The sequence below is a fragment of the Arvicanthis niloticus genome, chromosome 8 (assembly GCF_011762505.2).
Source record: "Arvicanthis niloticus isolate mArvNil1 chromosome 8, mArvNil1.pat.X, whole genome shotgun sequence".
In the NCBI taxonomy this organism is placed as follows: domain Eukaryota; kingdom Metazoa; phylum Chordata; class Mammalia; order Rodentia; family Muridae; genus Arvicanthis; species Arvicanthis niloticus.
This window is the reverse complement of record NC_047665.1, coordinates 19,070,084-19,088,418: the sequence shown is the minus strand read 5'-3', so window position 1 is coordinate 19,088,418 and position 18,335 is coordinate 19,070,084. Positions and strand designations below refer to the sequence as shown.

The 18,335-nt window shown below is 45.8% G+C and overlaps 2 long non-coding RNA genes across 10 annotated transcripts in view; both read right to left on the bottom strand.

The window, feature by feature from the left end:
• Positions 1 to 16,728, bottom strand: part of LOC143443289 (uncharacterized) — a 126,102-nt gene extending 109,374 nt beyond the window's left edge. For 6 of the 9 annotated variants that reach the window (XR_013112130.1, XR_013112124.1, XR_013112126.1 and 3 more), the window contains exons 1-2: positions 9,236 to 9,744; positions 6,103 to 6,357 (exon numbers count right to left, since the gene is read on the bottom strand). This is a non-coding gene — a long non-coding RNA (uncharacterized LOC143443289). The other 3 variants (XR_013112128.1, XR_013112132.1, XR_013112129.1) reach the window with 3 other exon arrangements.
• LOC143443291 (uncharacterized) lies at positions 501 to 6,085 on the bottom strand. Its single transcript, XR_013112135.1, has 2 exons — positions 4,817 to 6,085; positions 501 to 1,089 (listed from the first exon to the last, which is right to left on the bottom strand). It is a non-coding gene; the product is annotated as an uncharacterized LOC143443291 (long non-coding RNA).
• Positions 16,729 to 18,335: the final 1,607 nt, after the last annotated feature.

The window sequence follows — 18,335 nt, the reverse complement described above, 5'->3', positions numbered from 1 at the left end:
AGCTCACCCACCATGCAACAGGACAGAGAAATAACTTGCAATGAGTTGGATTTAGGGTTGGTTCAACCTTCAATCTGTGCAGATGATAATTCAGTAACTGCTGATGATAAATTCTTGCCTTGACTCTTCTTGGTCTGAAAGTATTATCGGCTCTCCTGAATTAGAGAGCTAGGCTCCGTGTTAGAAATGAGGTATTCCAATCCTCACCACAGCCTAATCCTACTACTCTGGAGGCTAAGACAAGGGAATTACCATGACTTTAAGACAAGGCTGATCAATATTATGAATACCTGACCAGACAAGGCTATGGAGTACCTAGTGTCTCAGAAGCCAAAAACAAAAGGCCAACAACCCTCACTCTCAGACTTTTTCCTTGTGAACTAAGCTCATAAGAGCCGAGAGTCGTTTTGGGCATTCTCTCTAGTGCCAGAACAATCTCAGTATCACCATTTTCAAGAGACATCAGCAGGAAATCTAAGGCAAAGAGGAAATACCACAGGTTCGGTATCAGACTTTATTTCTTGGGTCCACCAGCAGCAACATAGAGAAACAGGGAAGGATACTAATTCTTCAAGAATAAGGGTTAGTCCTTGCTGCTCCTGATGTCTCTATCACATCAGAATCTTCAGAACACTTTGACCTGGGTGGTTCTTAGTCCCAAGAGTTCAGAAAGTCAACACCTTCATTCAGCAAATATATCAAGCATTTAAGGTTCCAGATGCCATTGGGAGTTCTGAGATGTAGAAGTGACTGAAGCAGGAGTCTTCACTCTCCAGCAGCTTCTCCTCAAAGGAAAGAGCCAGTTAACAAGTGAACAGGCAAGTGGACTCAGATGTGGCTACAGTTTGATTTTGAGTGTCCCCTACAGGGCCATCTGTACAAGGTTTGGTAACTAGTCTTAGTGTTACTGAGGGGTAGTGGGATCTTTGGGAGGTAGGCTTAGTTTGGGGAAGTTCAGAGATTGGGTGCATGCCACTGAAGGCCACTGAAACTTTGGTCCCTCTTCTCTGTTTTCTTGCCAGCTGCAAGAAGGTAAAAATTTTCTTCTTCCACATACTTCCATCATGATGTACTGCCTGGTCACAGGCCCTAAAGCAACAAACAACACCAAGTGACCATGGACTGAAATTATGGACCAAAATGAACCTTTATAAGTTGATTGTCTCAAATATTTTGTTCTAGTAACAGGAAGCTTGCTAACATAGATAATGATAGGAACTGTGGGAAAAATAGACAAAATTAAGAAGAAGATGGAGAAATGTGGGTGTGGATTGCTGAAGGATTTTCATGGAAAGTCATGTATAAAAGAGATAATATTGCAGGAAGATCTAAGAAGAAACCTACATAATTGTGAAGCAGTGTTTGAAGGAGTAAGAGATATTGAATGCTCTGAGCAAGAAAAGGATTGATATGTTTGCCAAACAGCCAAGAAAGGTAGAAGATCACGAGAAAGGGAGGGAGTAGAGGGGGCTTTTCCGAGAGAAGCAGAAGCCAAATCATAAGTGAGAACATTGACCTGGACGTGACATATTTAGTTCCTGTTTGGAGAAGAGACACACCAGTTACTTCAACAATGCTAATTGTCCTACTTAGGGTTTTCATTACTGTAAAGAGATGGCAAAGAACAGGTCAACTCCTACGAAGGACATTTAATTGGGGCTGGCTTACTAGTTCATAGGTTCACAGCGACATCCAGAAAGTTATAGTGCTGGAGGAAGTGAGAGTTCTACATCTCGTTCTGAAAGCAAACAGGAAGAGACTGACTCCTCTGGCAGCTCGGAGGAGGGTCTCAAAGCCCACCCCCACAATGCTACACTTCCTCCCAAAAGGACACACGTACTCCAACAAGACTTCACCCCTTAATAGTGCTGCTTCCTGGGCCAAGCATATTCAAACCACCACACTAATTTAATTAAAAAAAAAAAAAAAAAAAACCAGCAAAATAAAACAAAACAAAAACAAAAAACTCAATATAAAGTCTCCATCCTGGTAAGTGAAAGGCTAGAAAAAGAAATCAAGATGCCTTCGAAGTAACCATGGTGGGAAACTGCCTCCACCCTTAGAGGTGGGGAAACAGGAGGATGGAGACCATCAAAGTTAGAAACTGGATTGGGGCCCGGACCTCCGAGATGATAGATGGTTCCATTGTCCTTGAAGAAGTGCTGTGAGGCTAGTTCTCCAAGTTTGCTAAGAGAATTGAGCTTCTGATAAAGGAAGGAACTGCAGCCGCCATGGGGAAATGGCTGAGGTGCTGTTCCTAGGAACTGCAGGCCAACAGGAAGTCCACAGAAAGCAACCCGTGGAAGGAGCATGACCCTGCTTTCTCCTCCCTCTGGCAGCCCCTCTGCTGAGCCCGACTTTGTTAGAGTCTGATAACAAAGCTTTCAGGTGTTCAGTAGCCTCACCCTAGCAATACAAAACTAGTCTAGAAGCATAGGTTTAGAGTCGAGAGGCAGTAACTTTATTACTGACACTGACAGAATGAGTCAAGAAAGCCCCAAAAGATTTCTACACAAGAATGTACGAAGGCTGACTCAGTCTTGACAGCTGTGAGCAAGAGGTGGTTGGATATTTGGATTATAGGAATCCTACTGATAGCTGGAGTGTAGGCTGTGACAAAAAGAAGAGGGGGAAGAAGAGCAGGAGGAGGAGGAAGAGGAAGAAGAGGGGGAGGAGTCAAGAGTCATTCCCACACTTCAGACTGATCAAGAGAATGTGATGGAGGCGCATGCTTGAGAAGGAACAGGGTGACCAGGAGCTGTAAATTGCTGGGGAGCTAGATACACAACAGTGTAGATCAGAATAATGCATATGTGAGATCCATCCAACCATAAAGACAGAATTACATGAGGTCAACCAGAACTGTGTCCACACTGGTCCCCATGTGAAATGGCTAGGAATAACATCTGGAGTCAGAGGATGTAGACTTGAATTTCAGATTCCAGTCATCCACTGCTCTCACTTGAACGTGAAATGCTCCTCATAGGCGTGTGTGTTTGAACTGTTGGTCTCTGGCAGGTGGCACTGTTGTGAAACCTTCAGAAGATGGAGTCCTACATCACAAGGGGTGGGCCTTGAGGTTCTCTAGCAGAGCCCCATTTCCTCCTGTTCTCATTCTGCGTCCTCAAGCTCCTCCCACCATGCCTTCCCCACCATGATGGCCTGTATCTCCTCTGGAAAAGAAGGCCGAATAAAGTCTTTTTGTCAGAATGACTGTTTGTGTGAGGAAGGAGTGCAGTCATGGAGGGGAACCTCTCACGCCTGTGCCTGCCATGAACTAGAGATCAAAGTTCCTGCTGTTCCCACGTTATTAGTAGTCAAGTTAACCCAAACCTAGAACACAGAGTCCAGATGCTAAAGGCTAGAAAGCAAAGGAAGCTAAATTGTACTGAACTGAGGTTGTTCACTGCCAATGCGGCCATGGCATCTTACTTGAAGCTGTTTGTAAGCGTGTCTCTGAACCCGTGCAGCTCACCACTGACCATGTAGGCAGCTACTTCCTCTAAACTGAAAGGCTCTTTCATGGAGAGAGGAGGAAGTCTCACAAGACTCAGCAAGGTTCCCGAGGCTCTTTCCCCAAGGTTATAAAGCACTAAATAGATGATGGGTGAGGAGACTCCTCAGAGGAGCTAGCTGGCTGCAAGTTGGGAAGAGAGCTGCCTGCAGTCAGCCATGTTTCTCCTGTAACTCAGTCCTTAGCTCAGATTCACTGGCTCACCAAGGTAGTCTAGGCTGCCATCCATTTCTTTGGTCTGTCATTGATGTCCTGTTATGAAGCGAATGATGCTTGTTCACCTTTCCCCAGAAAATCTTACACAACCTTTTAGCGCGCTTATTTTAAGTACGTTCCAATGGGACAATTCTAGATCCGTAAGTGCAGCAAGCATGCTCTCATTTCCCAAGCCGGAAAGCAGTGTGAGGTCAAGTTTGTCCTCTTTGACGAGCAAGATGAAAACTATCAAAGTTGAGAGGAAAGCTGTAGGAAACGTCACAGTGAGTTAAGAACTGAGACTCTAATCTACAATTGACTAGGCATGGAATAAGAGGAGATTCCAGACAGCAAGCATCATAGCAGAAAAGAAGGCAAGGGGGAGGAGGGAGGGAACGAGGGAGGGAGGGAGGGAGGGAGGGAAGGAAGGAAGAAAAAAGGGAGGGAGGCAAAGAGGGATGGAGGAAGGAAAGCTACAAATAGATTCTAAGAGGACATTTTCAGTGTTCCGGTCTCAAACTCAGGACAAGTCTCACTCAGTACCTATGGCTCCTCCCAGCTCTCCCAGCATCCCTCAGTACCTGTGGCTCCTCCCAGCTCTCCCAGCACCCCTCAGTACCTGTGGCTCCTCCCAGCTCTCCCAGCATCCCTCAGTACCTGTGGCTCCTCCCAGCTCTCCCAGCACCCCTCAGTACCTGTGGCTCCTCCCAGCTCTCCCAGCATCCCTCAGTACCTGTGGCTCCTCCCAGCTCTCCCAGCATCCCTCAGTACCTTTGGCTCCTCCCAGTACTTCTCACCTCTCCCCCACCCTAAATGTCTCCCTCCCAGAAGCTGGGCTTCCCTTCCCCCCAGCTTTAGGGTCTCTTTATAACTCAGCCATTTTGGCTACCCCCATCTCATGGCCTGAGCTGCCTCTCTTGCGCTCCCTCCCCTTCTCTCCTCTCAAGGTCCGGTTAAGTCTACCGGCCATGTTCAGCCTGGACTCTTCGCTCTGCCTGCTTTCTCCCTTATATCGACCATAAAAAAATCTCCATAGTCTAGTAGTCCTGTCTTCCTCTTTTACTTCATGTCTTTTTCCCTATTCCATCAGCAAATCCTTTAAAATACCTGAACTGAATCTCCGTGCAAGCCCAAGAGAGCAACGGAAACCTCACCTGGAGATGAACTTTTAGGACGTGGGGCTGTTAGTCACATGTATACTGTGTAAGCTGTGGATGACTCAAAAGTAAACACTGCACTATGACAGCCCTGGGCCTCGAGCTCAGGTGCCACTCCCTCCAAGCCAGCCTGGGAACCAAGTCCCCTCCTCCACTAAGAGCTGGCTGCTTACTCCTCACGTGGCATGGGCTTTCCTTCCAAGAGCTCAGCTACATGGTTATGTAAGGTTCTGTACTCCTGGGCCAAGAACTGAGTCAGCTGCCTGCTCAGATAGGTCAGTTCAGGGAACCAAACCACACAGCCCAGGAAATGCATCGAGGCAGAGAAGCCAATGAACCTGCTGGGAGTTGGCTGTCCGCAAGGGCAGCCAGCACGCCTCCTTCTGACCTGGAGTGTGAAATCCAAGCTTCTCTGCATGGAGGACCTTTGAACAAAGTCTCTCTGTAGCCGCCTTGTTGGGGATCAAAACTGTTCACTTGGCTCTTCTGACAACCTTTTCCCACACAAGTATGCAATGCTTTCACCATATCAAAAACCCTCACTGTCTAAAGACTCCATTCCAAACAGCTGTTCGTGGAGGCTGAAGGAACCTTCTAGAACAGCTGTTCTCAGCCTGCCTGAGTCAATGCCTCTGGAGATGGGCCCAGAGAATTGAAAAGGAAAAAAATTTAAGTTCTTTGAGTATTTGGTCTGTGTGTTTTAAAACTCACCATTGGAGATTTTTCAGTTCCCTCTAGAATGCTAAAGCTATCACTGCCCTGGGTCTTGAAAAGATACATCAGACGTGATGATCACAACTCCAAGTCCTTTCCTTCCTCTCTCCTCCATCCCTGGCAATAACCTAACCTTGGTTGGTCTCTCAACCTTAATGTTACTGAAGCTGGGTCCTACCTAACCCTTCTGTTATCCTATGAACCTAAACACATCCCCAAAGAGAACTGCGACATGGCCAGGAGTCTTGAAAGGCTGATGACAGATTCTGAGCCTTTTGCAAGGATCCTGTTACAAAAAGACAGAGAATGTCTTCCCACTTGGGAAGGAGCCCCAGCAGGGTAGAATGCCTTCTATTTTGTTCTAGCAATTTTCTGCCGTGGGCAGGAGAGATGCTTCAGTATAGTGCTCTCCTTTCAAGCACAAGTACTTGAGTTTGACTCCTAGAACCCACGTTTGGGACGAGGGAGCTGCCAGGCATGTGTGATTCCCAAAGCTGATGAGGCGAAGACAGCCTTACTGACCTGGTAAGTTACAGGCCTGTGGAGCGCTCCTGAGGAAGGACCATCAAGTGTGCACACAAGTGTGCTCCTGCACAGACACAAAAGCAAGTTCTGCCTTGCTCAGTACTTTTTATGCTCTCCTGAACCCAGCAAGCTTCCCAGGAATGAACGAATGGCCACTGAAAATAGGAGAGTTGTCTGCATGAAGCCAGGTTTTGACTTTTCTGCCACCGATTGGCTTAAAATAAAGTGCCAGAGGTAACCTTGGCAGTTCACCTATTTAGGGGGGAAAAAAAACCAAAAAACAAAATCAGATAGCAGTGGTTCCTCTTGCCTAGCCCAGGATCCATCCCTGGAACTGAAAAGGGAGGGGGTGAAGGGGTGGAGAGAGAAGGAGAGAGTGAAAGAGAGAGAAGGAGATAGAAAATATGATATAATGGTGTGAAGAGCTAGCCAGCCTCCTTTCTTTCTCCGTGCCTCAGTTTCCCTTCCTATCACACAGACAGCAAGTTCGAACATCTGAACCCCATTCACAGGAAGCTAAGTGGTGCTTCAGCCATCCCAATTTTCAACAATTCACACTTCCCCCAGCACTTGCTCACGAGCCCCTCCCCCACTTTTTTTTCCCTTTTTATTCATTCCTGAAAGCTTCTATTATCAATCACTGCATGAGGTAAATTTTCAAATCAGCAGTCAGGGTTTTTAAGCCGCATGACTCCTATTACAGGCAAAAGGAAGCAGGTGACCAACACCAACGCAATCTCAAAAATCCACGCTGCTGCGGGGCGGGCGGCCCGGAGGCCGGCCTTCCTCCGTTCATTCCCTCATTTCCATGGCTTGCATCAAGGGTGCGTTTTTAACAAAGCCTTTCCTGAGGAAGGCTCTACCTTTCACAGAGGGGCCCAAGGGAACAAGGAAGAGAAAACAGGGAACTAAGCAGGGAAAGGAAGGGCAGAATCCGTGCACGTGTCCCTTTAGAGTGTTTGAGCGTCTCCCAGCAGGCTCCACTAGGATTTGCAGAAACTGCCGGTTTCTGCGTGCTCGCGCTCCTCCCCCCCCTCCCTTCCAAACACCCCCCCCCCCCCCCCCCCCCGCTTTACCTTTTGTCTTTGCAGAAAGAGGGATGACTCTTTCTCACTGGCTAAGCACTCCCCTTCCAATGTCCCTGACGGCAGGCATTCTACAGCACCTCAGGTGTTTTCCTGTCCCCAGTGGAGGCATCAAGCCTGCCCTTCTCCCTTCCGGCCTCCTGATTTTTTAATGTCACACGGTGGTTGAATTTTTGTACTGTGCCTTTAACCAAGACACTTGGTACAGTTGGGCCTCCCTGTCCTTTGGCAATCTGGACAAACCCCACACACTCAGTTTGGGGACTCTGAAAATCTAGTCCCCCTGTGTAGTTCCAGTCAGTTGACGGTATTTTCTCTCCCGTGATGCCCTTGGTCATTAGTTGCTAAGTGCTCACTTATGGTTTCTGGATGTGTTATACGTCCTGTATACAACACCACTCCCACACAATACTTAGCAAATGATGTAAAAAGAAAGGGTCTGTGCCTTAGGGGTAGGTCAGTGATTAAGAGTGCATGCCATTTCTGCAAACTCCGTTTATGGAGTTTGGTTCCAAGCAACTATGTTGGGCAACTCACAACCGCCTGTAACTCCAGTTCTTGGGCTCAGACAACTAACTCTCTTCTGAACCCAGCAGGCACCTGAACTCATGTGTACATAGTTACACACGGACACATGGACACACATAACTAAACATAATAAAAATAACTTTTCATATTCAGCATGAATGAAGAATACATGATTCACAGTACCAGTACCTCTCAGCTACCTTATGTCTAGGTGGGAGAAGGGGCTTCCTTTGTCTGCTCTCTCCTCACTCAGCCCCAAGGCCTAGAAGGCAACAAAAAAGCAAAGCTCTTGAGGTTTGAAGCAAGAGGTGAGAGAGTTCACAGGGACAGCAGCTGGTGAAGCATGGGGGGAGACCAATCAGCTGGCCAAATGAAAGGCGGCCATGTTTCCCACCAAATTAGTGACCTGGCAGTGGTTTCAGTGGTATTTCCTGTTTGAACTCCTTTCTATCTGTAGACACAAGTCTTTATTACTCAAAGCCCCGAGTCCTTCCTCTCTGCACCCTGAAGCTTCAAGCAGGAAGCTCAAGACAAGATGAACCCCCTAAGCATGAATCTGAGCACTTCACCTCCCTAACTCCTTACTCTCTGGGATAGAGAGCAGTCTCATTCAACCCTTGTCCCCATGTTCACATAGTCAGCAGTCCTCAGTAGATTGCCTTCCAGCCCACCCTCTACACGATTGCGGACTCATGCCTTCTCTCCCATCATTCCTCACCTGTCTCCAGACAGAGATGAACACTGAAGAAGAAACGGATGCCCAAACACAAGATGCTCAACTGAGCCTCCAAGACAGTAAACAAGCTGCAGGGAATGGCCCAGGCTGGAAGAGCCACCTGCCCCATGGGGGAGACCAGTGAGAGATTGTTTGCTGCAGCTCCCTCCCCCAACAGTTGAGCAACCACTCCACCTCTGGGGTAGCCAAGTGAAAAGCATTGGGGGCAGAGGGGAGTGGAGGGGGGTTGGGCGGGTGGAGGACAGTGCTCTCCCAAGTTCAAATAGGAGATGCTCATGATAAAAGCCCTCAGCTTTGTGCAAACATCAAGGTTCTAGGAAGAGTTCCTGGAATGAACATTCTCCACAAGACAAACAAATATAGAGAGGGTTGGTGCAGGAAAACACAGAGGAGGAGAAAATAAGTCAATGAAACACAGGATGAGGCGAAGGTAGCCTCAGAGGCCAGTGGTAGTGACTCTCTCATTCAATGTAGTAACACCACCACACAAAGCCATGAAGACAGCCTTTTGCCTCCTGTCATGACAGGCTTGCATATTAAATAAGACTGGAAACCCTTGTCTTTTTATCCAGCTGAAAATTTCTGTATCAGTTGATATCTCATATCTCATGGTCTGGGCAGCAGTGAACTCAAACTGAGGACTTAAAATACTGATAGGTATAGGCTTAGATTTTTCAAAACCTACTTTAACCAGGAGTTCTTAAACGTTTCAACCTCCCTTCTAGCCCACCAACCAGAGGTAGCAGAGAAAGAAGGTTAATAGGAAAAGGGTGTTGTGGACCTGTTTAGAAGTAGTTCTTCGAGGCAATTCCAGTCTTCCTTGTCAGGATATCAGCAGTCCAGTCCAACAGCAAACACCAAACATGAATCAGTAGCAGGGCTTCGGAACATCCAGCAGAAACAGCAAGGCTCCACCAAATCAGCATAAGTCCAAGGAAGCAACAAGAACTAGTGGGAATACCATAAGAAGTTCATTGGCATATTTCCCTCTATGAAGTAAAGACCAGCCAAGACCAGTGAAGACCATCGAAGCATTGCATGGTGTAGCAATGCAAGAGCATCCTCTCGCTGCCTGTGGAGTTATATTTATATTCTTTATAAATATCACATGCTCTCTCAAGCATCTACTCCAGCAAAACATCAGATGCTCTCTCACGTGTTTTGCTTCAGCAAAAATGTTCTCTCACAAGACAGCTTCCAGAGAAACATCATGTGGCACAACTGAGTTTCCAAAGAAACCAGAAATTTCCACTTCAGATAGAAATGGCTGAAAAACCACTCTAGTACCATTCCAGTTCTGAACGATGAGAACTTTGAGGCTTGATATAGCCAGGATAAAGGCATGCATGGAATGATGTCTTAATTGCAATGTGGTTGAATTAATAAACATCTAAGGCATTAACGAGGCACACCTCTGGGTGAGGTTCTGAGGGCATTTCTCAAGAGAAGTAACTGATGAGAAAAGATGCATCCAGGATGTGGGCTAAGATGGATGGAATGAAAGAGAAAAAAGGGGCGGGGCCGTGGTGGCACACGCCTTTAATCCCAGCACTTGGGAGGCAGAGGCAGGCAGATTTCTGAGTTCGAGGCCAGCCTGGTTTACAGAGTGAGTTCCAGGACAGCCAGGGCTACACAGAGAAACCCTGTCTCGAAAAACCAAAAAAGAAAGAAAGAAAGAAAGAAAGAAAGAAAGAAAGAAAGAAAGAAAGAAAGAAAGAAAGAAAGAGGAAAAAAGCAGAAAGCCAGCTGGGTACCAGGATCCATTCCTCCCTGTTTTCTGGTCCACTGAGGTGTGAGGAGTCCCAACCTCATATTCCATATTCCAACTACCACAGAAACACCTGACAGCATGCCTTCCTCATGGTGATGACTTATAGGTCCTCAAATTATGTGTCAGAATAAATCTTTGCTCTCTGAAGCTGACATTGTCAGGTAGTTGATCTCATCAAGAAGAAAAGTAATTAATAAACAGAGCATACCAGGCTTTCCTGGTATCATTCATTACAGGAGGCTGCAAGTCACTTGCTGGAGGAAGAGAAAGAAAAGAGCTGGACACCATCCATGACTGAGACTTGTCTTCCAAAGCATTAGCAGCGCACATACGAGCAGGCGTGCGTGCGTGCACTCGTGGGCAAGTGGGCGGGTGGGCATAGTTGTACACCTGTGTGGGGGGCGGGACAATAGCTCACCAAAATCAAAGAACAAAGTGGAGTCCTTGGTGGCCCAGGCTCACTGCACAATTCTGCTGCAGGGACTCAGGCCGTTCAATCTGCACAACACTGCTGAAGAAGCCACCACCACCTCTCCAACCCCTCATCGTATCAACAGACAGGTTTTTGTTTTGTTTGTGTTTGTTTTTTAACAGAAGGGTCAGATGATGTTCCAGACCTGAACTGACAAAACCTTCAGTGACATTGGTTTTGCAGTTCACCGAGTTGCTTAGGAAAATAATGGCCCACAACTTCCTGTGAGTTTCCTCACAGGAAAGCTGTAGTTGTGTAGCTCACTTAGCAGCCACGGGAAGGCCAACAGGAACTAGCCCATCCTGCCTGTCTAGCCCTGTCACCTTGATTCTCCAAACACCCATAAATACAGCCATGTTTTCCCTGCCAGGCAGAAACTTAAAAAAAGAAAACAACTTAATTTTCCCACACAGTATCTGCTTACCTTCCACTTTTGAAATCACAACTAAGACCAACAGGAAAGTTATCATTGTAATCGTGAAAAAGAGTTGAATTCCAATCAGTGAATACTGAGTATCAACTTGACAGGAATTGTCACCTAGGAGACAAGGCTTTGGGGCACACCTGTGAGCTGTCAGCCTCTTCATTCTGTTAACTGAGGTGGGAAGTGGGTGGCGCCATTCCCTGTGCTTGGGTGCTAGACTGCATTAAAAAGCAAAAGCTAGTCTTGCCCCCGATACTCTGTTCTCTGCTTTCTTGCTGTGGATTTAATATGACCTCACACTCCTGCTATCAGGATTTCCTGCCATGATGTACTGGGGGATACTAGAACTTTGAGCCCGATAAACTTTTTCTTCTTCAGTTTGCTTTGTTCAAAGTATTTTATCACAGCCACAGGAGAAGCAACTAAGACACCAACTCTCTTTATTTCCCAGCATTGCGACCTGGGGCAAGTTCCCAGGACTTGGAACTTCAGTTTCCTTTTCTGTGAAATAAAAGTTGCTATGAGAAACAATATAAGAACTGAAACATGTAGATACCATGATTGTTGTCGTGCCAATAACAAGAGTAAATAAGGATTCAGCTGACTTACCAGGTAACACAAAAAGTACATTTCTCCTCCCCTGAATGCTTGCCGTCACTTGAATATGATTATTAGCAGACAACCTATCTTTAGTTTTATGCAAAAATGTTCTGCTCCGATTACACTGAAAGCTCCGGGACACAGCCCCATTTCATCTAACACCATCCTCCAATAGCAACAGGAAAGAACACCTGCGCTTTGCACATCTGAAAAGCTGATTACAATAGGTGAGCATGATGTTAATAACAGAAAAGGTGTGATGGTCTATACCCAAACTTAGACCAACGTTTTGTTCCCTTGCTTTGACCAAAGTAAAGCAAGCAGAGACAGCAGGCACTGTCTCTAGACTCTACTCTGCCTTAGAAACATCTCTACTAAGGCAGCCAGAACCCTTTTCTGCAATTTGCTCACTAAAATATGATGTAAGGGTATAAGATGCAGGGTGAGACCTGCATCTTATCCCTCTTTGCACACCTACGGTCACGTAGTAGACCAGGATGAATGCAGCAATGGTCCACCCACACGTGCCAGCAGGCGAAGATGAGTCAGTGGTAGCAGCGCCTGATGCCCAGCCTGAGGCCCTGAGGAATTTTACAAAGACATTTTTTTTCTATACTAGAAAGGGGAAAAAACAAAAACCCAAGAGAATGGATCTGCAAACAGGGCATGTATTTCTTCAGTGAAACTGACAGTGTCTTCACATCTGTGGCCATAGAGGGCCTAACCCTGGTGCCCACATCCTTCAGATAGATATTAACACTAGCTCAGCCTTAGCAACAAAGAAGAAATATTTAACATTACCCCAAGGATCCCTGAATATTCATGGCACAAGGTGCTTCTGGTGTTAGAACCCAGTGCCGAACCCGTATCACAAGCCAATGTTCCAAGGACTTCTTTTTTTTTAATCTCCCCGCCCCCCCCCCCCCTTGATTTCACTATCAGCCCTCTAATCCAATCATGGCCACTGCCTCCGTCCCTCTTAATTTTGTTTTTTTAGTTTTGCCATCTGTTCTGTAGATAGTCCCACACTTAGACCAGAGGCCCAAGATGAAATCTTGAGGTGATACCCTGGACAGGTGAGAGGCCTGCTAATGCCTTAAAAAAAATAAAAAAAATAAAAAAAAAAATAAATAAATCTCTTGCCCTCCATTTTCCCAGAAATTAAGGAGAAAAATCATTCTCTTCAAAAAACAAAAAAACAAAAACAAACAAACAAACAAACAAACAAAAACCCTCCTTTTCTCACAGGGGTCTCAACACATCCAACAGGAACTGCTTCCACTTCAACCTGTCCTGTCTAAACTGCTCTGAACATGGATATGTATCTATGGGCTCCTAATGATTGTCACTAGATTCAGTCCAGACCTCAGGCCCCTCCTAACCTTACTGAAAGGCTGGTCAAGAGGAAATTCACAATGGATAGACCTCCGAGTGGCGTGGCTGTCATGGTAGAAACTAGGACAGTTCCTCAAAAAATAAATAAAGCTATGTAAATAATGTTACCATACAGTCTTCTAAGTATGTACCCAAAGAATGGAAAGCAGGGACTGAAAGACACATGTGTACACGCACGTTCACAGTGGCTCTGTTTACAACAGTCAAGAGGTAGAAATAACCCACTTTCCACCAGAGCATGAATAGATAAACTCAATGGAGATGTAGACTACTATTCTGCCTTAATAAATCATAATTTTTTAAAAGGGGAGGGAGTTGTTTTAGAGCACTTTTGTCTTTTGTTTTTAGTAGTGGTGGTGGCTGTTTCATTTTGTTTTTTAAATTTTTGCTGGAGGGTTCTAGGGAGTTGATACCGTATCTTGACCATGTCTCAGGCCAGCCTGGAATCCCCTATGAACTCCAAGCTAGCTTAGAGCTTGTAATTAATTCTCCTGCCTCAGCATTCCAAGTGCTTAGGATTACAAATGTCCACTACTAGAGCCAGCCAGAGTTAGTACATTCTTGCAGAGGCTACAACACTGTATGGATCAACATTGAGGATGTAATACTAAAGGAGAAAAGAAAGTTACAAAAGACAAAGGCTACATAATTAGATGGGTGGTACAGCCTCCAAATTCATAGACAGGAGAGCTGTTGTTGAACTGGAGAACATGCCACAGGGTCTTTACTGGGCAACACACTTCAGGTTTGCAAGATAAAGTGGTTTCTGAAGATTGGCTGGTGACTTGCAGTCAACACCACTAACTACAGACTTAAGACAGTGAATTTATTTTATGTCGTGTGTACTTTATGACTTTGCTTCATAAAGGAGAAGGGATACCAGGACTTTCTATGTCCTGGGACCATCTGTTGGTCCCCAAAACCCAGTCTGAAAGGCTGAGCCACATCACCCTCAGATCCTGCCGTGGCAAATCCCTTGCAGCCAACAGGAGCCTTCCTGTCCCTGAACATCTTGCATTGCACAAGAATAGGTTTTTGATCGTAGCACAGTCATAGCCCACAGAAGTAGAACTCTCAAAAGCTCCCTCCCATCTGTAGTTAACATTCTGTTTCTTAACCTTGTGATGGTTACATGTGTGTAAAAAAGTAATAATCCATTGGGCCAATCGCAATGGTACATATCTCTGATTCAAAGGGGAATTATAGGCAGAGGCAGGAGAATGGCAGGTTTGAGACTTCAAAAAACTTTTTGAGTTGTTATTGTTGTTGTTTGTTTGTTTGTTTGTTTGTTTTTAACACATAGTCAGTTTAAAGCCAGCCAGGTCTGTGCGGGAAGACTCTGCCAGAGAGAAGAGGAAGAGAGGGAAGGAGGGAGGGAGGGACGGAGGAAGGGAGGGAGGGAGGGAGGGAGGGAAGGAGGGAGGGAGGGAGGGAGGGAGGGAAGACTCATTAAGCTGGACACTGTTAGACTCCAGATTTAGCCCTGCTTTGTCATTGCTGACTTGATTCATGTAACCATCTCCTCAAAAGATCTTATCAAAAGGCCTCTCCAGGCCTGACAGACAGTATGCAGTGCATGACTTTCGCCTACTGATGCTATTGTGATTTGGAAGCCAGAGGATATAGAGGGAAGAGCACAGAGCATCAGACAGGGGGACAGTTTTGCAATGTTCTTTTGCATCAGAGAAACAAAGGCTGCTGGTTGCTTCTGCAGCCATGACTATAAGCACAGGCTAGCAAACAGGAAACTAAGCCAGAGCTAGTGACCCTCCCATGCCACGAAATAGTGACCATTTTCATTTTTATAAGACATACATACATATGTGTATACATGCACCTACACACAACACCCTCGAAGCCCAACAAAAGAATGGCTGAGATAACTGTATCTGTCTTAGCTTCTTTTCCCAATGCCATGATAAAATACCCTGATGAAAGGGCTTACTTTAGTTTAGAGTTCAAAGTTCAAGCTATCATGGCCGAGAAGTCAAAGAGATAGGAGCTTGAAGTAGACGGTAGCATCATATCCACAATCAGGAACAGAAAGGGATGAATCAATGCTGATGTTCAGCTTGCTTTCTCTATCTTGTAAAGTGTAAGACCCTCTGCGTAAGGAGTGGTCCACCCACAGTGGGTGTTTTCCTACCTCATTGCAATCAAGACAATCCTACAAAGGCATACATCTCCCAAATGACTCTAGGTCCTGTCAACTTGACAATTAACACTAGTCATCACAGGGCAAAAGTTAGTATTCACTGTGAGCAATGCTTTGAGCCAGGGGCTTTCTTCTGTTGGCAAGTTTTTGTGGACTTTTAGTGACAACAATGCTAGTCTTGAAAATTCTGATGATGGCCAGTTACCATAAGATTCCCAAGTGCTGACCCCAGAGCACAAAGGCCAGAGGACAGCATCCCCAAAGGAATGAGATGGAGATTCCACGAGCACCAGGTTGGAGTGAGTCGCTTTGAGGCATTAGAACTCAGTCTTTAAGTTGTAATGCAGTCTCCTATCCTAGAATTGGGGAGTATAGGTGGTATTTGTGTCAGCTGTTTTTACATGAGCCAAGAAGAGTCACGTCTGGCAGGCTTGGGCGGCAGTAACCAGAACAGGCAGGCCGGAAGCCGCCTCTACCTCCCCTGTGAACACGAGCTGAGAGGGAGGCGGGGGATGGAAGGATCCAGGGGCAGGATCTGGAGCCAGGGAGATGACTAAGGTCTGATGCAAACACCATGAGTGTGTGGGACTCGTGAGACATACAAGTCTGGAGGCGAACATGCTCTAGGCATGATCCAGGGAAGCCACCCAGCCTGACTTATCCAGGAAAGGTTACCTGGACTGCCTGGTGGCTCTGACATGGTGGGCAGGCCCAGGGTACTCCGTAAATTCTCTTTCTAGTGTTCTCTTCTTTGACAAGCGAAGTGGAATCCCCAAAACAAAACATGGCAAGGAGGAGGCCCCCCTTGCCCAGCAGATTTACGGGCCTTCTGCACCAGCCTGTGTTTGTCAGGCCAAAATGGTAAGGGTGGGCTAATAGAGCCAAATTACAGCTTCCTATAATAGGGAAAGTTAAATAGACAAGCTTTCCTACCCTGAGGAAAACGAGGCAGAGGTCAGTGCTAGTGGCTTTGAGCACGAATGGACCTTCTCGTCCTTCCCTTCACATGCAGCCCAGCAACAGTAACAGACAGATGCAACACAAAAAGAGACACACCTGATTAACCATGAATACAACAGCTGTCGTCTCCGCCTTAGCCACTGTGCCTCACACCCTTGTTCTGCCTGCTTTGCACCCCCCCCACACACACCCTTTCTTTCAAATAGCAAAAGGAAATTAAACCTACCATTAAGGCTCAAGTTAGTGGGAGGGGAGAGTATCAGCCACCAGGCCTTTGTCTCTCGTCTCTCCGGTTTGTAATAGGTACCTTCTATCTGGCCTTTCATCTGAAGAAGAGTGTGGCCTACTGTTAACCGATCCCTCAACTCAAAACCTGGAGATAGGGCAGCTGTGGGTGGAATAAGATGAAGGTGACTCAAACAGAGAAGAAAAGGGTGAAGGTGTGTTCCTCCTCTCTGCCTGAGCCTCTTTTCAGTTGCTTGTCTCTGTCAGCTGGAACTCCTCGATGCCAAAAAAGAACACCCACCTTTAAAACAAACTGACAATCTTACAGAGGAGGCGGGACTCAAGGGAGCATTGCCCTTACATGGAAATGTGCTTATTTCCACCGAACCTGACACAGCAGGACAAAAAAAGAATTAGGTAAGGTAGACTTTGGCCTCTCGACTGTAGACAGTCCCAAGGTTACCTTCACTTCCTAGGCCTTAGCAATCAGATAGAGGAGGAACTCTAAGTATTGAATTGCCAAGAATCTCTGGTAGAGTGATGCAATCAGGTGAGTTTCTAGAATCCTGGTAATTAAAACCCTAAATGTCAATCTAATTTTTTTTAAAGGTGTTTTGTTTAGTTTTGGCTTGGCTTGGCTTGGTTTGGTTTGGTTTGGTTTGGTTAGGTTTGGTTAGGTTTAGTTAGGTTAGGTTTGGTAAGGTTTGGTTTTAGGTTTGGTTAGGTTTGATTAGGTTTGGTTTGGTTTGGTTTGGTTTGGTTTAGTTAGGTTTGGTTTGGTTTAGTTAGGTTTGGTTAGGTTTGGGGGAGATTGGCCTCCTAAGTTAAGCATCCAACTCCTGAAGCCTATAATGCTATTTCTTAAAATGTCTTTGTCTATTGTCCAAAAATCCCTTCTGTAGTTTCAAAGGCAGAATGATTTAAAAAAAAGAATGATCAGAAATCATAGTGCAAACACAAAGCTTCTGACAGAAAACAGTGGGTAGTAACTAAGCAGCACAGTCCCACAGAAATCCAAAAAGTGTCCCCTATTTCCTGACATGAGTAGGAAATGAACAGAATCATTGTAGACAGCCATGGAAGCTCACAGTTCCTCATGAAGGCCTGGACCAATGAGACACTTTTGTCTTCTGTCAAGAATTCACAGAAGGCTGAGGAAAGGCCTCAGTCAGGGGAGTGTTTAGTTTGCAAGCACAAGGATCTAAGTTCAAACCCCAGAATTGACAGGTTTTTAAAAGGCAGGTGTGATGACAAACTTGTAATTCCAGCCCTGGCGAAGGAAAGACAGGCAGATCCCCAGGGGACTTGATGGCCAATCTATTTTGCTTAGCAAGTTCCAGGCCAGTGAGAGACTGACTCAAAAAAAAAAAAAAAAAAAGGATAGTGGATCACAGAAAAGAACAACACTGAGGTTGTCCACTGGCTTTTACCAGGCATGTATGTGCATAAATGTAGACAAACGTAACAAACAACAACAAAACCCTTGGGGATCTCATTCAATTGAGTCAGAAAGAGTAATCAAAATGCCAGAAAACTTTGTGTCAGATGCCAGAGGAGTCCAAGAGTCATAGGGCACTGGAATTAATTCTAGAACACAAAGGAAGCCTCTTTGCAGGATTAGCTTTTGACTGTTCTTTCTTCCAGTTGGTGAATAGCCAGGTCTACTCTCAAGGTAAACCAGGGCTCCTATCTCAAAACCTTATGAGAAGACATTGTTTACCCTGCCTGCAACACTATCTCCAATAGCTCTTCTCCAATGCCTCTAAGTGTCTCTTTGGCTTCCTAAAGCCCATGGCTTCAACAGAGCGAGCCTGTCTGTTTTTGATGCTTAAATTTTAACACATGGCAAACGGGTGGCACTTTGAACACGACCATCATT